The sequence below is a fragment of the Polypterus senegalus genome, chromosome 2, assembly GCF_016835505.1.
Source record: "Polypterus senegalus isolate Bchr_013 chromosome 2, ASM1683550v1, whole genome shotgun sequence".
NCBI classification, from domain to species: Eukaryota; Metazoa; Chordata; class Cladistia; order Polypteriformes; family Polypteridae; genus Polypterus; species Polypterus senegalus.
The window spans coordinates 63,371,251-63,388,319 of NC_053155.1; positions in this window are offsets into that span (position 1 = coordinate 63,371,251).

Below are 17,069 nucleotides of genomic sequence, written 5' to 3' on the forward strand. Positions count from 1 at the left end.
AACTGGCTCAAGTCTAAGGATTGGTACTAGCAAGACAGCATTTACCATGAGCTGAAGTAGCCCCGTCCTACAGGGCCACAATGAAGGTGTAAATGTTACAGTGGGACAGTCTGGCGCTGTACTGACTGCTTTATTGGAAACTGGAAAACCTCAGCACCTCTACTAACAATTCCTTCAGGGAGTATGTAGACTCCCTATTAAAGCTATATAACTATATATACTTACAGTAGCATAAATGCAAACTTATTTTATGGTATGGTAAATGTTTACCAAATATTTCTATGCTGAGTTTTTCACAGAACAGTGAGCATGTCATTGATCATGCAAATGAGGTTACTGTTAAAAGGTTGAAAACAATAATTTTAAAAGTCAGTATTCTTAATTCTCCATTTTTTTAACCTTTTAAAGTTAAAGTAATTTTTCATGCTTCCTAGAATTAAAAATTGTTAACAGCGTTTCAGTGTCAGTTTTTTCCAGAATCTAAATGATTGTGAAGATCTTCCTGTGAGTGCATTCATTTTTTTTCCTGATACTCTGGCTTTTCTCTAAAATTACAAAGATGTGCATAAATTAATACATTTAAATTGGTCCATATGATTGTGGGTTTATTTATGTGTGTCTGATTCTTGTGGACTGGCCTGATTCTTGTGGACTGGCAACCTAATGTAAAGGGGTAGATGGCACAACATCCACCCCATCTGGGACTGGTTCTTGCCTTTTGCCCATACTGCTAGGGTACAGGCTACAGCCCACTCTCCTGAACTGGAATGAGTGAGTTTGAAAATGGTGTATGATTGTCCTGTCTTGGCAGGGAAACATATGACTAATTTCTTGAGAGAAACAGGAGATGCAAGCAGAAGGAAAACAATGGAAATGAAAATAAACTGAAGCAACCAAAACCCAGACAAGAGGCATAATTCAAAGTCAAATAACAGGCAATAAGTCAAAAACAGGAAAAGTAAACACACAAGAAGTCAGATGAAAATAAGGATTTTATCTGCAGATCAGATAAGTCTCAAAGCAAAAGGCTGACCTTTTTATACTGTTTGCTGATTAACTCAAGGTCACGACCCCAGAGACCATGCCCCTAGAAACATGGGATGTGACCCTGAGAATGGTACACAACATGGCTTCTCTAAAGGGAAAAGGCTACAATACATCAATATTCAGTTTTAATCATGACAGTTATATTATTTAATTCAATGTGTCTGAATTTATTTTATTTTATTTATGTATGTATAGTATTTACTACTATAATACATTAACTGTTAATTATTCATTAAACAAGATTTATATGCATAAACACACAAATTATGTTAAACACACATACTACAACAGAATGAATATCAACAATTACCACAAACAAATCATGACAAATCTTATTGATGTTATAATTGAGATATGTCCATTTCAAACTGGAAAAGAGATGATGTAGGAAAGTACATTTAAGACTGAAGCCAAGATGCACTTCTTTACTCAAAGGGTTGTGGGAATCAGGAACAAACTAGAGAGCTGTGTAGTTGAAGCTGAAACCTTGCCATTTGTCACATGCGTGCACATAGGGGACAGCTGAAGGGCTCTAGTGACTGTAATTCTCCCACCGCTCCAAGGATTGGCGCAGTGTCCTATTGCTTTTTCCTCCCACTGCAGACCAGATGATTGTTGACTATAACACCTCTGATGTCACTTCCGGTAGCCACTCACCTGGATCTGCCTCTTCCTGCCAAAAGGATTGAGAACCGGAAGCTCTAGTTAGTTAGTTTAGTTGTGCATTACATCTGAAAAAATTATTACCTGTCTTTTTCTTTATTTAGCAAATCAATTATTTACAGTGACCAGGTTGGTACCCTAACTGTCTATTGTTGTCATCTCCTTTTTCTTACACAACCTTTAAGAAGTATCTGGATGAGATATTGGGTCAGTTTAACTAAACAAATGAGCCTGATGGATCTCCTATAATTTGTTAAAATAAATATTGTTTTAAAGCAAAAACTTCAGGTTTATTAGAAAACTAGCAGAATACCTGCGCTTCGCAGCGGAGAAGTACTGTGTTAAACAAGTTATGAAAAAGAAAAGGAAAAATTTAAAAAATAACGTAACTTGATTGTTAATGTAATTGTTTTGTCATTGAGATGAGTGTTGTTGTCATATCTATCTATATATATATATATATATATATATATATATATATATATATATATATATATAGCAAAATACCCAAGCTTGGCAGTGGAGAAGTAAAAGAAAAGGAAACATTTTAATAATACGTAACATGATTGACAATGTAATTGTTTTGTCATTGTCATGAGTGTTGCTGGCATATATATATATATATATATATATATATATATATATATATATATACTGTATATACTGCTCAAAAGAATTAAAGGAACACTTTTTAATCAGAGTATAGCATAAAGTCAGTGAAACTTATGGGATATTAATCTGGTCAGTTAAGTAGCAGAGGGGGTTGTTAATCAGTTTCAGCTGCTGTGGTGTTAATGAAATTAACAACAGATGCACTAGAGGGGCAACAATGAGATGACCCCCAAAACAGGAATGGTTTAACAGGTGGAGGCCACTGACATTTTTCCCCTCTCATCTTTTCTGACTGTTTCTTCACTAGTTTTGCATTTGGCTACAGTCAGTGTCACTACTGGTAGCACGAGGTGATACCTGGACCCTACAGAGGTTGCACAGGTAGTCCAACTTCTCCAGGATGGCACATCAATACGTGTCATTGCCAGAAGGTTTGCTGTGTCTCCCTGCACAGTCTCAAGGGCATGGAGGAGATTCTAGGAGACAAGCAGTTACTCTAGGAGAGCTGGAGAGGGCCATAGAAGGTCCATAACCCATCAGCAGGACCAGTATCTGCTCCTTTGGGCAAGGAGGAACAGGATGAGCACTGCCAGAGCCCTACAAAATGACCTCCAGTAGGCCACTGGTGTGAATGTCTCTGACCAAACAATCAGAAACAGACTTGATGAGGGTTGCCTGAGGGCCCAAATGTCTACTGCGCCCTGTGCTCACTGCACAGCACCGGGGAGCCCAATTGGCATTTGCCATAGAATACCAGAATTGGCAGGTCCACCACTGGCGTCCTGTGCTTTTCACAGTTGAGAGCAGGTTCACCCTGAGTATATGTGAAAGACGTGAAAGGGTCAGGAGAAGCCGTGGAGAATATTATGCTGCCTGTAACATCGTTTAGCATGACTGGTTTGGTGGTGGGTCAGTGATGATCTTGGAGGCATATCCATGGAGCGACTCACAGACCTCTACAGGCTAGACAACGGCATCTTGACTGCCATTAGGTATCAGGATGAAATCCTTGGACCCATTGTCAGACCCTACGCTGGTGCAGTAGGTCCTGGTTTCCTCCTAATGCGCGACAATGCCCGGCCTCATGTGGCAAGAGTATGCAGGCAGTACCTGGAGGATGAAGGAATTGAAACAATTGAATGGCCTTCACGATCCCCTGACTTAAACCCAATAGAACATCTGTGGGACATTATGTTTCGGTCCATTAGGCGCCAGGTTGCTCCTCAGACTTTACAACAGCTCAGGGATGCCCTCATACAGATCTGGGGAAATGCCACAAGACACCATCCGTCGTCTCATTAGGAGCATGTCCCGACGTTGTCAAGCATGCATACAAGCTCGTGGGGGCCACACAAGATACTGAAAAGCATTTTGAGTAGCAGAAATTAAGTTTTTGAAAAATGGACTAGCCTGCCACATCTTCATTTCACTCTGATTTTAGGGTGTCTACACAATTGAGCCCTCTGTAGGCAGAAAACTTTTATTTCTATTAAAAGACTTGGCATCCTTTTGTTCCTAAGACATTGCCCTGTCGTTATTTGTATAGATATCCAACTTCATATTGAGATCTGATGTATCTAATGTGTTTCTTTAAAGTGTTCCTTTAATTTTTGTGAGCAGTGTATATATATATATATATATATATACACAGACAAACATATATAAACATATATATACACATCATATATATATATACATATACATACATATATACATATACACATATACAAATATAGACATATATATACAGTATATACATATATACACATATATATATACACATATATATATATATATATATATATATATATATATATATATACACACACACATATATATATATAGTAAAATACCAGCTTAAAGGAGAAGTAGTGTGTTAAAAAGCAATGAAAAGAAAAGGAAACATTTTGAAAATAACGTAACATGATTGTCAATGTAATTGCATTGTCACTGTTATGAGTGATGAGTGTTGCTGTCATATATATATATATATATATATATATATATACACATATCCATACATATATACATATACACATACATATACATACACACACATTGTCACACATGTGCGATTAGGAGGCAGTCAAAGAGCCTAAAGGTGAGTGAAACATCGCGAGATAGAGGGTTGTCACGTGGTACTTACCTAAATCTCTTTTGCCCGACAGAAAACTGGAAGAAAAATAACTCCTCCACTTCCGGATTCCAAAATGGCCGTGACGACGTCATTTCCGGTTCTACCATGATGACGTCACTTCCGGCTCCATCAATTCACATCACCTCCGTCCCATCCCGATGACGTCACTTCCGGTTCCTGTTTCAAGACGTCACTTACTGCCAACCATTTCCTGTCCCATAATCCTTCCCTCTATAAAGTCGCCATTTTTCTCAAGAAGATTGTTCATTGTTTTATTTTAAGACTTTGAATCGTGTTTTCTTTGATTGTCTGAACGACAATATATGGGGACGGTCCCCAAAACTTTTTCTTTGTTGAAGCATTATTCTTTTCAAAAGAAACCTTATCACAACATATATACACACATATACATATATATTGTAAGATATGGCCGGCCATTCATCCCAGCCAATACCCCCAAGCCGCCAGGTGGAGCCCTCCTTGCAGCATGGAGGTCCCCAGAAGACCAGCAGGGCATCATGGACAATGTGGTTTTTATGCACAGCCCTGCTGGATGCCATGGGGACCACAGGAGGGAGCTGCAGGGAGGACCGAGGGCTTCTTCGTACCCTGTGACCCGGAGGTTCGTCATAGGAAGAGCGACGGACTTCCGGGTTGAAGAAAAGGACTATTTACCCTGACCCGGAAGGAATAAGGACTTGTGGACTGTTGGGCAGAAACACCTCCGGGTCAGGGGGTATAAAAGGACTATGGGAACTCCCATACAATGAGCTGAGCTGGGTGGATTGTATTATTGTGATTTATTGGATATTTAATGAGTATTGTGGAGGAAAGTGTGCTTTGCGCACTGTGGCGACAAAATAAAGTCAACTTGAGGACTTTTACCTGGTGTCTGGAGTTGTGGACAGGGGTTCAAGGGAGCGAGAGCGCCCCTGTCGTTCACAATATATATATACATACACACACATATATATAAACATATATATACATACTTTACATATCTACATATATACATACACAAACACACACACACACACAACTATCGTATATGTTCAAGTTCTATTTAAATTTTAAATAGAAGGAATTTTTATTTAGTCGACAGAATATTATTCCGGAATAAATCAACTCAAACCTTAAATAACTTATAATATTTTGCTCTCCAAAAAATATATCCTGTCTAAATTATACAAGTTAGAAATAAGTAAATGTTAAAAGAACAAACATTCAAATTTCTTTACTCTTATGTAATTTTATATAAAAAATAAACTTAAATTTTAAATATCCCAAAAGATTTTGCTCTCCATAAAAATATATCCTGTCAAAATTATACAAATTCAAATATGAACATGCTGCATAACAAAACCTGGAAACATAAATAAAATTTGTTCTTTTCAGCAATAACAAATCAAATCATTCAGTTGTCTTTGTTCTTATGTCATTTTATCAGAGCTGGACGCCTGGCATCTTTTTTTGGCAACAAGTTCGTTTATGTTTGGTGTGAGGTTCTGTGTTGTGGAGATTCTCAGGATGGATTGCAGGTGCTCATCAGTGAGGCGACTCCTGTGTGCTGTTTTGTTAGTCTTCATCACTGAGCATGCACAAGGTTCGAGCCGCATGTAGACAGAGCTGGAGCATTTCTGCGGGAATGGAGTGAATAAACTGTGCGGGCCCTGCAGTATCGTACTTTGCCTTCAGTGTGCCATTACACTGCAGCTCAATCACCTCCATCTGAATCTGCACAGGTGCAGTTTCCACATCGACGGCAAATGGGTTGTGAAACAACTCAAAATTCTTTTTGTTCTTCAAAGTCACCAAAGCGCCATGCAAACTTAGTGAGCAGTGCGCTCAGTTTATGAGCAAAGTGCGTATTTGGGAACACCGTAGTGTCGACTTGGTTCAACATTACTTGGCAACAGGGAAAGTGGGGCAAGTTGCACTGGTGCATTTGTGTCTCCCATAAAAGTAGCTTCACTTGAAATCACTTTGTGATTTTGCACTGGTAAAAACGTCTGCTGAAGTGTCAGATTCTTCTTTAACTCTTCTGCTTTCTGTATCTTGTGCATTGCATTCAGGTCTTTCAGGTTATCTTGATGTTTTGTCTCATAGTGCTGTCTTAGATTAAATTCTGTAATTACAGCCACATTAGCTCCACAAATGAGACACACGGGTTTACCAGCAATGTCAGTAAACATATACTCAGCCTCCCATCATCAGCTCTATGTTCAGAATCACCTTTTCTCTTCGGCATCATGTGGGCTAGCCGCAATAACTTGCAGCATCATAAGCTAGACTTGATTAACGTGGTAAGTGTTCGGCATGGCAGCTGAAGCGCTGCATTATGGGATCTGTAGTTTATTGTGTTACCAGCGATTCATATCCCCGGGCCATTAATAACATTAATACAGTATATAAAATGATCTCGCGGGCCGGATATAATTACACGCGGGCGGATGTGGCCTCGGGCCTTGAGTTTGACACATATGGACTAAATAGAACTTGAAAACATATATTTTTTCAAATGTGATCGCGCAATTCAAATAGAGTTGACGCGCACTACAGTACATCAAGCCCGCGTGCTATTGTGGTTTTGCCTGCGTGCCTCAATAAGTGATCCTCCCCTCGCTCTTACTTTTTTACCATTCATCTAATGAATACACTGAGTATGGCTTTACCAAAACAATCATTGATCGCGAATAAAGTATCCATTATTCATAAAGCTTCAATTGGTGATCTGTCTATTTTTTCATACGTCTCAAACCAAGGGGATGCGAGGCTAAAATGTATTGGGAAGCGTGCGTACATACTTAGTGCATCCCCTCTCGGGAACCAAACCCCGGAAGCCAGTGATAGAGGCGAAGCCTCTACTATTGCGCCACGCCGTGTGGTTTGTCTATTTGAGCGTAGCAGTGTAATTCGGTTTTGTTCAGCACTCTTTGGAACTGTTGCTTTTGTTGCTGCACACGCGCCAGTTCACGTGAGCCATTGAATATGTTTTTTTATGTCACTCGCTCGCTTCTAATTGTTTCGCTGCCTTCTTAATTATATAATGTATGTTTTCTTCAGCAGTTTTTGGAGCTCTTCCTGGTTTTCTACGTACTGTGTGATTACATGGGAGGCGTGATGATGTCACACGAAACTCCGCCCCCATGACTTTCGAGCTCAACTCCATTACAGTAAATGGAGAAAAATAGCTTCTAGTTATGACCATTACGCGTAGAATTTCGAAATGAAACCTACCCAACTTTTGTAAGTAAGCTGTAAGGAATGAGCCTGCCAAATTTCAGCCTTCTACCTACACGGGAAGTTGGAGAATTAGTGATGAGTCAGTCAGTGAGTGAGTGAGTGAATGAGTGAATGAGTGAGTAAGTGAGTGAGTGAGTGAGGGATTTGCCTTTTATTAGTATAGATTAAACTCTTGAGTTCATGTTAGTTTTAACTAGCTGTTATACACCACTTGTACATTCTTAATTTTATATATATATATGCGTGTGTATGTGTGTGTGTGTGTATATAAAGTATATGCTAAACAGTCAAAAAATGAGAAGAAGGAGCTCTGAAGGTTCCCCACATTTCTTGTGTTACACTTTCAATGGCAGGGAATATTGGCTTGGGAATGCACTGAAAACAAATACAACAGCAGGACACTGACAAGAGAAACAAAAATTTGGATGGACGAAAAGAGTTACAAACTATTGCTTTTAAGGAATAACTATAAGAGAGTGTTGCATTATAAATAGCTTAATCAGCAGCTCTAGTCAGGGTGTGCTACTCTAAAGTAGGGAATGAATTAAAGTGTAGAGAGTGGGGGGACAACTAAATGTTTGATCTCCCACAGCAGTTTCATTTAGTGCATCCTTGGAATCTTTTGAAGAACAGAATCTGGAGATTATACACACTTCTATATGTATTCTTTGATCTTTTTTTCAAATAAAGCCCAAGACATTTCAAGTTTTATGTACTAGAAAGAAGATTTTGAAATCGCCGTATAACACAACTAGCAGTGAATATAAACGACTTGAGTAATATAATTGTTATTCATTGTGCGTGTAATGATCCTTGCAGCAGTATTTTGAACTAACTTAAAGCTACAAATAGAATAATTTGAGCTGCCTAAGGATAAGACACTGTAAGTAGTTAAACCTATTATAAATAAATGCATGAAACATCTTGTAATACTAAGAAAAGTTCTAATTTTCCTAAATTTTTAGCTGCGAATGCAAATTTTAAATAGTGCTGTAACGTGTGTGATAAAAGGTACACTGGTGTCAAAAATCATTTGCATGCTGAGTTAGTTAAACTAAAGTTTAGGTCTACTGAGTTAAAAAGTGACATAGTACCTTGCTGCTTTTGTTTCATTCCTATCATTTAACAAAAGTTCTGTTTTTTTCTGTATTTAGATACAGTACAATATGTTAATTGTCACTCATTCAATCTTTTAAGTTGTTGACATTAAAGAGAAATGTCCACCTGTCTGAAGGAATGATTCAGCTGAGCATTATCTGCATATGGATAAAAGCAAATGTTTTGTTTCCTAACAATATCTCTCAGCAGAGGCATGTAAATTGAGAACAGCACCTGTGCCAGTACTGAGCCACGAGGACCCCCATGTCTAATTTCTAACGGAGTCCTATCATAATTTTTTAAGTACTGAGATCAATTTGATAAGTGCAAACTAAACCATTCTACAGTAAGTACCCAGCCTATTTAGTAGAATGCCTTTTAATTAAACATCTTTATTTCCAAGCAAGCATATATGTAGAAAACAAAATTATAAGCCACAATCACATTTTGAGACTGGTTTAAATTTTTATATTCTATTGTACCTTTGGCTGAGAATCTGATTTTAAATTCTCACTTGGTTAGGTGTCAGTTGATTTGGGTTATGTTACACACACCAACTTATAGGATACCTCATTATTAAGATTGGGAGTAGCACATAGAGGAGAAAAACATTTTTTAACACAATCCGTGACTTGAGATTGGATTGCTATATAAAGGATGGATGGTGTTCTCATCAGCTAGGCAAATCTCCAGCCATATTTTAGGATCAAATATAACTGTAGAGATAATTTCTATTTAACAATACAGTCCTTTCTCAAAAACCAAATTTTTTACTTCTATCTCAGGTCAATAACCTGCAGTGAAGAGACCACAACATGCTATTGACTGAATGACTTTGGTGTAATCTTGGTAGGGAGTCAGGCAAAATTAAGTCCTAATGTTCTCATTCAGGTCTGGTGCACATAAATATAACATTTCTTTTTAATACCTTAGACTGCTATAAGCAAAATATTGTTACTGCCCTTGAAACTCAGTAATTAACTTCAGCATTGACCAAGAAATCCAATTTAGTTTTAGTATCAGAAACCTGGGCTCATGGGTTGAGTCTTACTTAACCTTCTGTGTTTATGAAAATCAGAATTCTAACTCTCTACAAGATTTCAAAAACACAAATGGTAAAGATTTTATTTTTATCAGTCTTAACAGACATGCACTGTTTATGGGACTTAATTAGTGAGCTGGGTGTTGAGGAACTACATTTGAACTTCATTGACTACCTCAAGGTTACTACTTTATTTTGTGGCTAAATAGGTGCTGCTGGTCGGTCACTATTTGTTTAAAAAAACTGACTCATTTCAATTTTTGGTTTGCCTTGTATGTTAAGATTTTGAAGCATTAGGTAACCAATACATAGCCCTTTGTTAGAGGATCTTATATTGTAGTCTTGGACTAATTATACTCTGTGTCGTTGCATGCTGAGAAAACTTCACTGTACTCTTTAAAATAATGACCCTAGAAACCTATAAACCTTGATTGGTAGAATTTCTTTAATCGAAGTCTGGATCATTCATGGCTGTAAGCTAAGAATCTTTTATTAAGAAAATAGCTTTAATCTATAAGGCTGAAACAAGTAGTGCAGATGCTACAAGGTGGATACTGGCCCAGGCAAATCATCTACCTACTGTGATCTGATGAGTAAGGTTTCTGTACTTGGATTTTTACTGTTTCTAAACACATGTTGCTTCACACAAAATGACCTAGGCAATTTATTTATTAATTTATAGCTGTTAAATTTGTTGGCATAGTTTTGTTCTAATCTATGTAAGCTGAATTACCTTTATGGGTATTCAACTACCAAAAATGCAGAGTATACCCTAAACTTCTGTAATATCTTATCTTGTGGTAGGCTGAATTTTCCAGTACCAACAATTATGATATTTCTGGCCTTGTCAAAGGTTAACATAAGACCTACCCTCACAATAGTCATCATATTTGCGTTAAACTAGATGGTATTCTTCAAGGTAAGGCCGGGTTTATACTTCACGCAGCGCATGCTGCTGCGGACGCTCCTGCTACGCAAGCATTGTACTGTTTATACTTGCACGCATACTTTACGTAAATCTGAAGGAATCCACCAGATGGCAGTGAAAGATATTATCACGGTGAGAACTGGTTCGGCTTCGCTGCGTTGTGAATTGCCTAGAACACCCATTAAATTCCGATGACACTGTACCGTAATATCTCTGAAAAGGATGTTTAATAATTAAATCCATCAGTCCAGGGTTTTGTCCATTTCAGCTAGCATTGGGCATGAGGCAGAAACAATCCCTGGACGAGGCATCAGCTCATCGCAAGGTGAATGCAGGCATTCACACTACACTAGCGTCATTTTAGTGTAACCAAATCTGCATATTTTTGGAAGGAACCCGGAGCACACTGTGGAAACCAGGCAGGAAAACATGTAAACTCCAGGCAGAGAATACCAGCAACGTGACTCCCTGCAAGACAACCCCATGTGTGTAATTATTAACAGCATTAATTATTTAAACGAAATTACCAATTTATCTGTAAAATGTAATATACACACTTTAATGCATTTTATCATGAAAGTGATATCAAGTATAGATCTAAGGATTCTAAATGTGCAGAGAGTTGGAATATCATACATTTAATGTGCTCAATGTGGCGATCTATTGCTGTTTGCCGCTGCTGTCAGGACCGGAGGAAACCCTAGAAAAAAAAGATGACACAGAAGACGGTATATGAGACTTTTAAAATGTGTCGTGTCATTACGATTGGGCAAAGGGCACCAGTGTTGCAGATATGACCAAGTTCTGAAGGTCATAGCAGAAACCATCTAGAGTGGAATTGGCCATTGCAAGTGCCTCTGTCAAGTAAAGTGCACCATCTCCTGTTTTCAAGCTGAGAGGCCAGCTCCTGCTGTCAGGCATGCTGCCTCTGGTCTACTCATATCTACAAAAGACTTTAGCTGAAGATTGACTTTAATTTCTTTAAGTCTGTGGTAACAACATCACTGAGGCCACATAAGCAGGTTATCTTTTTGGAACTCACCATCCCCTGAGAAGATCAAATTGAGGAGGCCAACAAGAGGAAGAGTATGCTGAATGGGTGCAGCAGTGTTGTAGCAAAGAGTGCCAAGCGAAATGCAAGCCCATCAAAGTGGATTACACATGATTTGCTGGCCAGTCCCTTTGCACATACTGCGCATCATAGCAGCCAGCCAAAGAGAGGCCATTAAGAAAGTGCCAGAAGTAGCTGAAGTTGCTTCCAGGTGGTTGAGGATCAGAAGAGGAGATCTGTGCGGTGAGTAAGTGCTACCTGGACACATGGGGCTTGATCCACCCCAGCTGGGTCACTCGGGAGAAGCTGAGACCCAAAGTGGCCACTGACCCCAGAAAACATCACTGCTGATGTGTATAGGTGCAACTTAAGATGTATGTCTAGCCAACTAAAACAGTAGACAGTTATAATGTGAAGATATACTGTATATTAAAATGCTATGCTCAACAATATACATTAACAATTTTACAGCAATTTCCCGATTGCTGCCAGGCAGAATCTAACTTAGAACAGCCATGTGCATATCTCTTCTTGGCTGTGACAAATATTATTTAATTGGATTCACAAAATTTAATTTGAAACAGGCTGTTAAACCAATATTCATCCATCCATTTTCTGAACCTGTTATTTCCATTACAGCATACAAAATCCAGATCTGTTTCATTTGCTGCAGCTCACCCATATCACTAAGGTCAAGTTCACCTAAGCTTCTTAGCTAACTGATCTGGAGTCCGCTGGCACTCAATGATTGATTTCAGTCAGTTGAAAGGAAGCATTAGATATGAATATGAATGGCTTCTCCTCTCCAGTTCTCCCTAGGGTAACACCTAGTAAAAGAAAACACATTTAGTGTCACTCACCAAAACTTGGCAAAGCGCCTCTTTGTTAGCTCCAAAAACCAGGTGCAACCTTTTCAGCACTGAAAGAGAGCCAAAAGCTGTCACTCAACAGATGAAACTACAAATCATTGTATTGAAAAGGGTAATTTTACCTGCAGCTGGGAAGGGCCTAATCCTCAAAATCAACAAATTAGCCCTTGAAAGACACAGAAGAGTGAATGATTATGTTCTAGCCAGATTTAAGTTATTTAAAGGTAAATGTGGATGACTAAAAATAAAAATCAGGAAACATAAATTATTAATCCATTAGTCATTTTCAACAACTGATTAGAGACGATGATTTTATATAATAGTTATTTGCAGTGAAAATATTAGAATCCTACATTCAAGAGAGTAGCTGCATTTCAGATGACATGCCTAATTACAGTATATATGCACCTCAAGAATGGCTACATACAAGTGTTTAATACAAATGTCTTGCATAAATACATCCTTTCCTCAGTACAGTATTTGTATTAGTAAGTGGGTCTCATTGTGAGCTGTCATATAATGTATAATGTGAGAGTTAGTTGCCATGGTACATATATATTATATGCTACAGCTTCATATTTTCATATTATAAGCTAACCAGTCACTCTACCAAATAAACACGTTATTTGTAAGTTTTTGTGATACAATAACAATCTAATGACTTTATGTAACTCTAAACGATGGATTCACGTATTCATGTTCTGCTAACTGCTGACATGGGAAACACAGTGGTGCTCACTGGCTTGACTCCTGCCTGGACAGTGTTGTGAATGGAACTTTCCTGTTCTCCTTTTTGGTTTTTCTGGGTTTCCTCTGAAGACTCCACTCCCAAAACATGTTGTTGGTTTGATTAGAGGCTCAGAATTGGCTTGGTGTGAGTATGTGTAGATGCATATATGAATGAGTATGAATTGCAGTGGACTTTTATTCCTTGCAGTGGTGAAAACACTGTGGACTATTGTACAAGCAGGTGTCCATCTCTCCACTTCCTGTACCTGCTTTCTCTACAAATTTGTTAAGTTTTATAACTTAGAGTTATATATATGAAGCCAATTTTTGCACATACAGTATACACTTCTAAGGGTTACTTTAATACTGTAAGAATGATATATGAAAGTGCCCACAGAAATACATTTGTAAATATAAATAAGGCGATGGTTGCCATAATTAAAAATTGCATGCTCAGGACTCTATTTTATAAAAATAAGGAACATTAGAAAGAATAAAAAGTTGGGATGCCACCTTGGCAAAACCCCATTTACAGTATTTCTGTAAAAAAGGTGAAAACATAAGGCAATCCAGAGTACACAAAGAAATCACAAATGAGTGCTTCTGGCCAGGAGCTCTGTCTCTACCAGATGTAAGTCCAAAATGATCAATCGTTTCCAGTTGTCTTCTGGGTTTTATAGTGCACACCTGGAAGGGGTGAGACTTTTCTTGGGCTGGTGTGAAAGTGAAATCAGTAGTTTTCTAGCTGATGTCCTTCTGAACTGTGGAGGAAAAGGGAAATTAAGTTAACAACAGTGACCCCTCGCTACTCTGGGTGGTACTATTTTTATTTTATGCCAGCCTTGAAGATGTCTCCTACTCGCATATGCTTGAGAGTTTCAATTCACGTGAGAGATCTAATGATAGGAAGGGCCATTCTTAGGGATGATGTGTTTAGTTGTATGAGGGTTGTATGGTTGTAGGGTTGACTGATGTATGGTGTCAGGCTAGTTCATTGTTCTTCACCCAGTTTAGCAACCACCACATAGGCTTCTGGCTTCACTGGTTTCTCTTACAACACCTTCTTGTAGTCTCTAATTTAATCTTCATAAACTCGACTGCACTTTCATGTTGATTCTCTCCTCTTTCTCTCTTTATATATGTGCATATTTTCAGACATGCAAAAATAGGAGGCAACTCCAAGCCTTTTAAATGTATATATTTCTTGTTGTTTATTTATTTTAATAGTATGGTGATTTTGCCACCTCAATGCCATTTTGCATTCTCTTTTACAGTGACTATACAAAGTATTTACCTGTTTGGAAGTTTTCACATTTTATTTTTATATAACATTGAATCACAGAGGATTTCATTATGCTTTTTGCTGAACAACAGAAAATGACTGTTTAATGTCCAACTGAAAATGGATCCCTGCAGTGTAGCCTAAATTAATTGCAAATATAAGCCACAAAATAATTGATTACATAAGTATTCATCCCCTTTACTGTGACACCCCTAAATCATTCCTGGGGGCCATTTGGCATTAGAAATCACAGAATTAGTTCAATGGAGATCGCTAGTCTGTAGCCAAGAGGGTTCAGTTGGCTGTAGAATAAATGTACCAGTAACTGGAAGGGACATCCTGTGGTGAGTAAGTAACATGGCATGACTTACACAATGGGAACAAAAGAACATTCTGAGCAACTCTGTGAAAAGGTAATTAAAAAGCATAAGTCAGGAGACAAGAAAATATCCAAGTCACTGTCCAAAAACCAAATTAAATCCACTGTGATTCAATACTGTATAATAATAAAACTTCCAAGGGGTGAATACTATTTGTAGGCACTGTACATGACTGTGGCCATATTGTCTGAGGTTGCCTTGTCCTTTGCCAGTCACATTCAACACAGGGCACATGACAATGGCTGCTGTGTGTCTTCTTGTCCTGCCTATAAAACATGGAGACACACAGCTTCTGACACCTTAGTGTTGGATTTTTCTCAAAAACATTGCGTCTTCATTGAGTTGGTATAAAGACTTTTGCAATGTTTATTACACTTTGACTTTGGCGTAGCATTTTGGCTTTGATGAATGGTAGAAATGTCTTGACTTGGTTAATTTGATGTCTTGATTTGGTTTATTTGACTTTAACATTTAACTACAAAAGTATTTTTATGCTAGTCATTGTGTGTTCATTTTCTTTTTCCACTTTGCCAGTGAATGACAACCATTCACATTCAGATTTAGAAAGCTGGGCTGCTAGCTTTAAGGTTTCTTTGAGTAAAAGGGTGACACCATTCTGACCACAAATATAACACATACTTATGGTGTTTATGAAAGGATGATAGATAGATAGATAGATAGATTAGATAGATAGATAGATAGATAGATAGATAGATAGATAGATAGATACTTTATTAATCCCAAGGGGAAATTCACATACTCCAGCAGCAGTATACTGATACAAAAAACAATATTAAATTAAAAAGTAATAAAAACTGCATGTAAAAACAGACAATAACTTTGAATAATGTTAGTGTTAGGATGATGTCATTCTTGCTGCTTTCTGGATTAAATAATTCAAGCTAGTATAAAAGATCTTGTTTATGAATGTTAGATTTTTTGGATTCGTATCACACCCATGGCTGGTTACAGCCCTATTGGCTTGTGCAGGTTCAGTAACAGATAGATTATTACTATTACTAAAGGGCTTTTGGAGTCAGAGAGAATACAATGGAAAAACAGAATATTTAATACTTGCCAGTCTCAAGAGAAGTATACCAAAGTGCAATTCCTTTCAACAGAATTTTTAAAAATCATTGGCATAACAGAGTAGCACAGTTGAGTGGTTAAAGTTATTAAATAATATGAATTTGTTGAGAAAATAAAAAAACAAAACAAAAAATGAATAGAATAGTATACAAACATAAAATGATAATATAATAATAATTAATAATAATAATCAGGATAACTGGCTTTGTAATACAGCAGACAGCACAGCTGCTTCACAGATCCAGCATCCTGGGGTCAAAACCCACAACCGGAAGTTGATTAAGTGAAGGTCGTGATCCCAGAGACCACGCCCATAGAAACATGGGATGTAACCCTGACAACAGTTTACAATATGGCTTCTCTAGCTAAAAAACGTCAATATTCAGCCAAAAACCATGACACTGATTGTCATAATTTCTCTGATATCATCAGTATACATGATGATGTGTTTGCTGTTGCATTTGTCTCTGCAGCCATGGGTAAAGTGTCTATTCAGTTTAGAGCAAAGGCAACAGACACGAGGGGCTCCAGTACTCAAACCCAACATGGCTGCCAGTTTTAACTGACTGACTGACAGTGGTCTAACTTTTAGGAAATCCAGTATCCAGCTACAGAATAACATAGATACAGACCTCTAAATAATCTTTATATTGATAAAGCATAAGCTCTGTTTGTTCTTTATGTTCAGCTTAATTTTTTAAGCCACAGATTTTAGCACACAGGTACTTTCATCTTGTCACCTTCTGAAATACTGTATACCTTTCAGCTATGGTGATGTATGTTGGAGCAAGTGGCAAGAAACACTACAGTGTGATCTATCGACAGACAAATAGTGGCACACAGGTTGAGATGATGCTGTGATGACTAGCATGTTTATCTTTCAACCAGGAAGCCTTTCA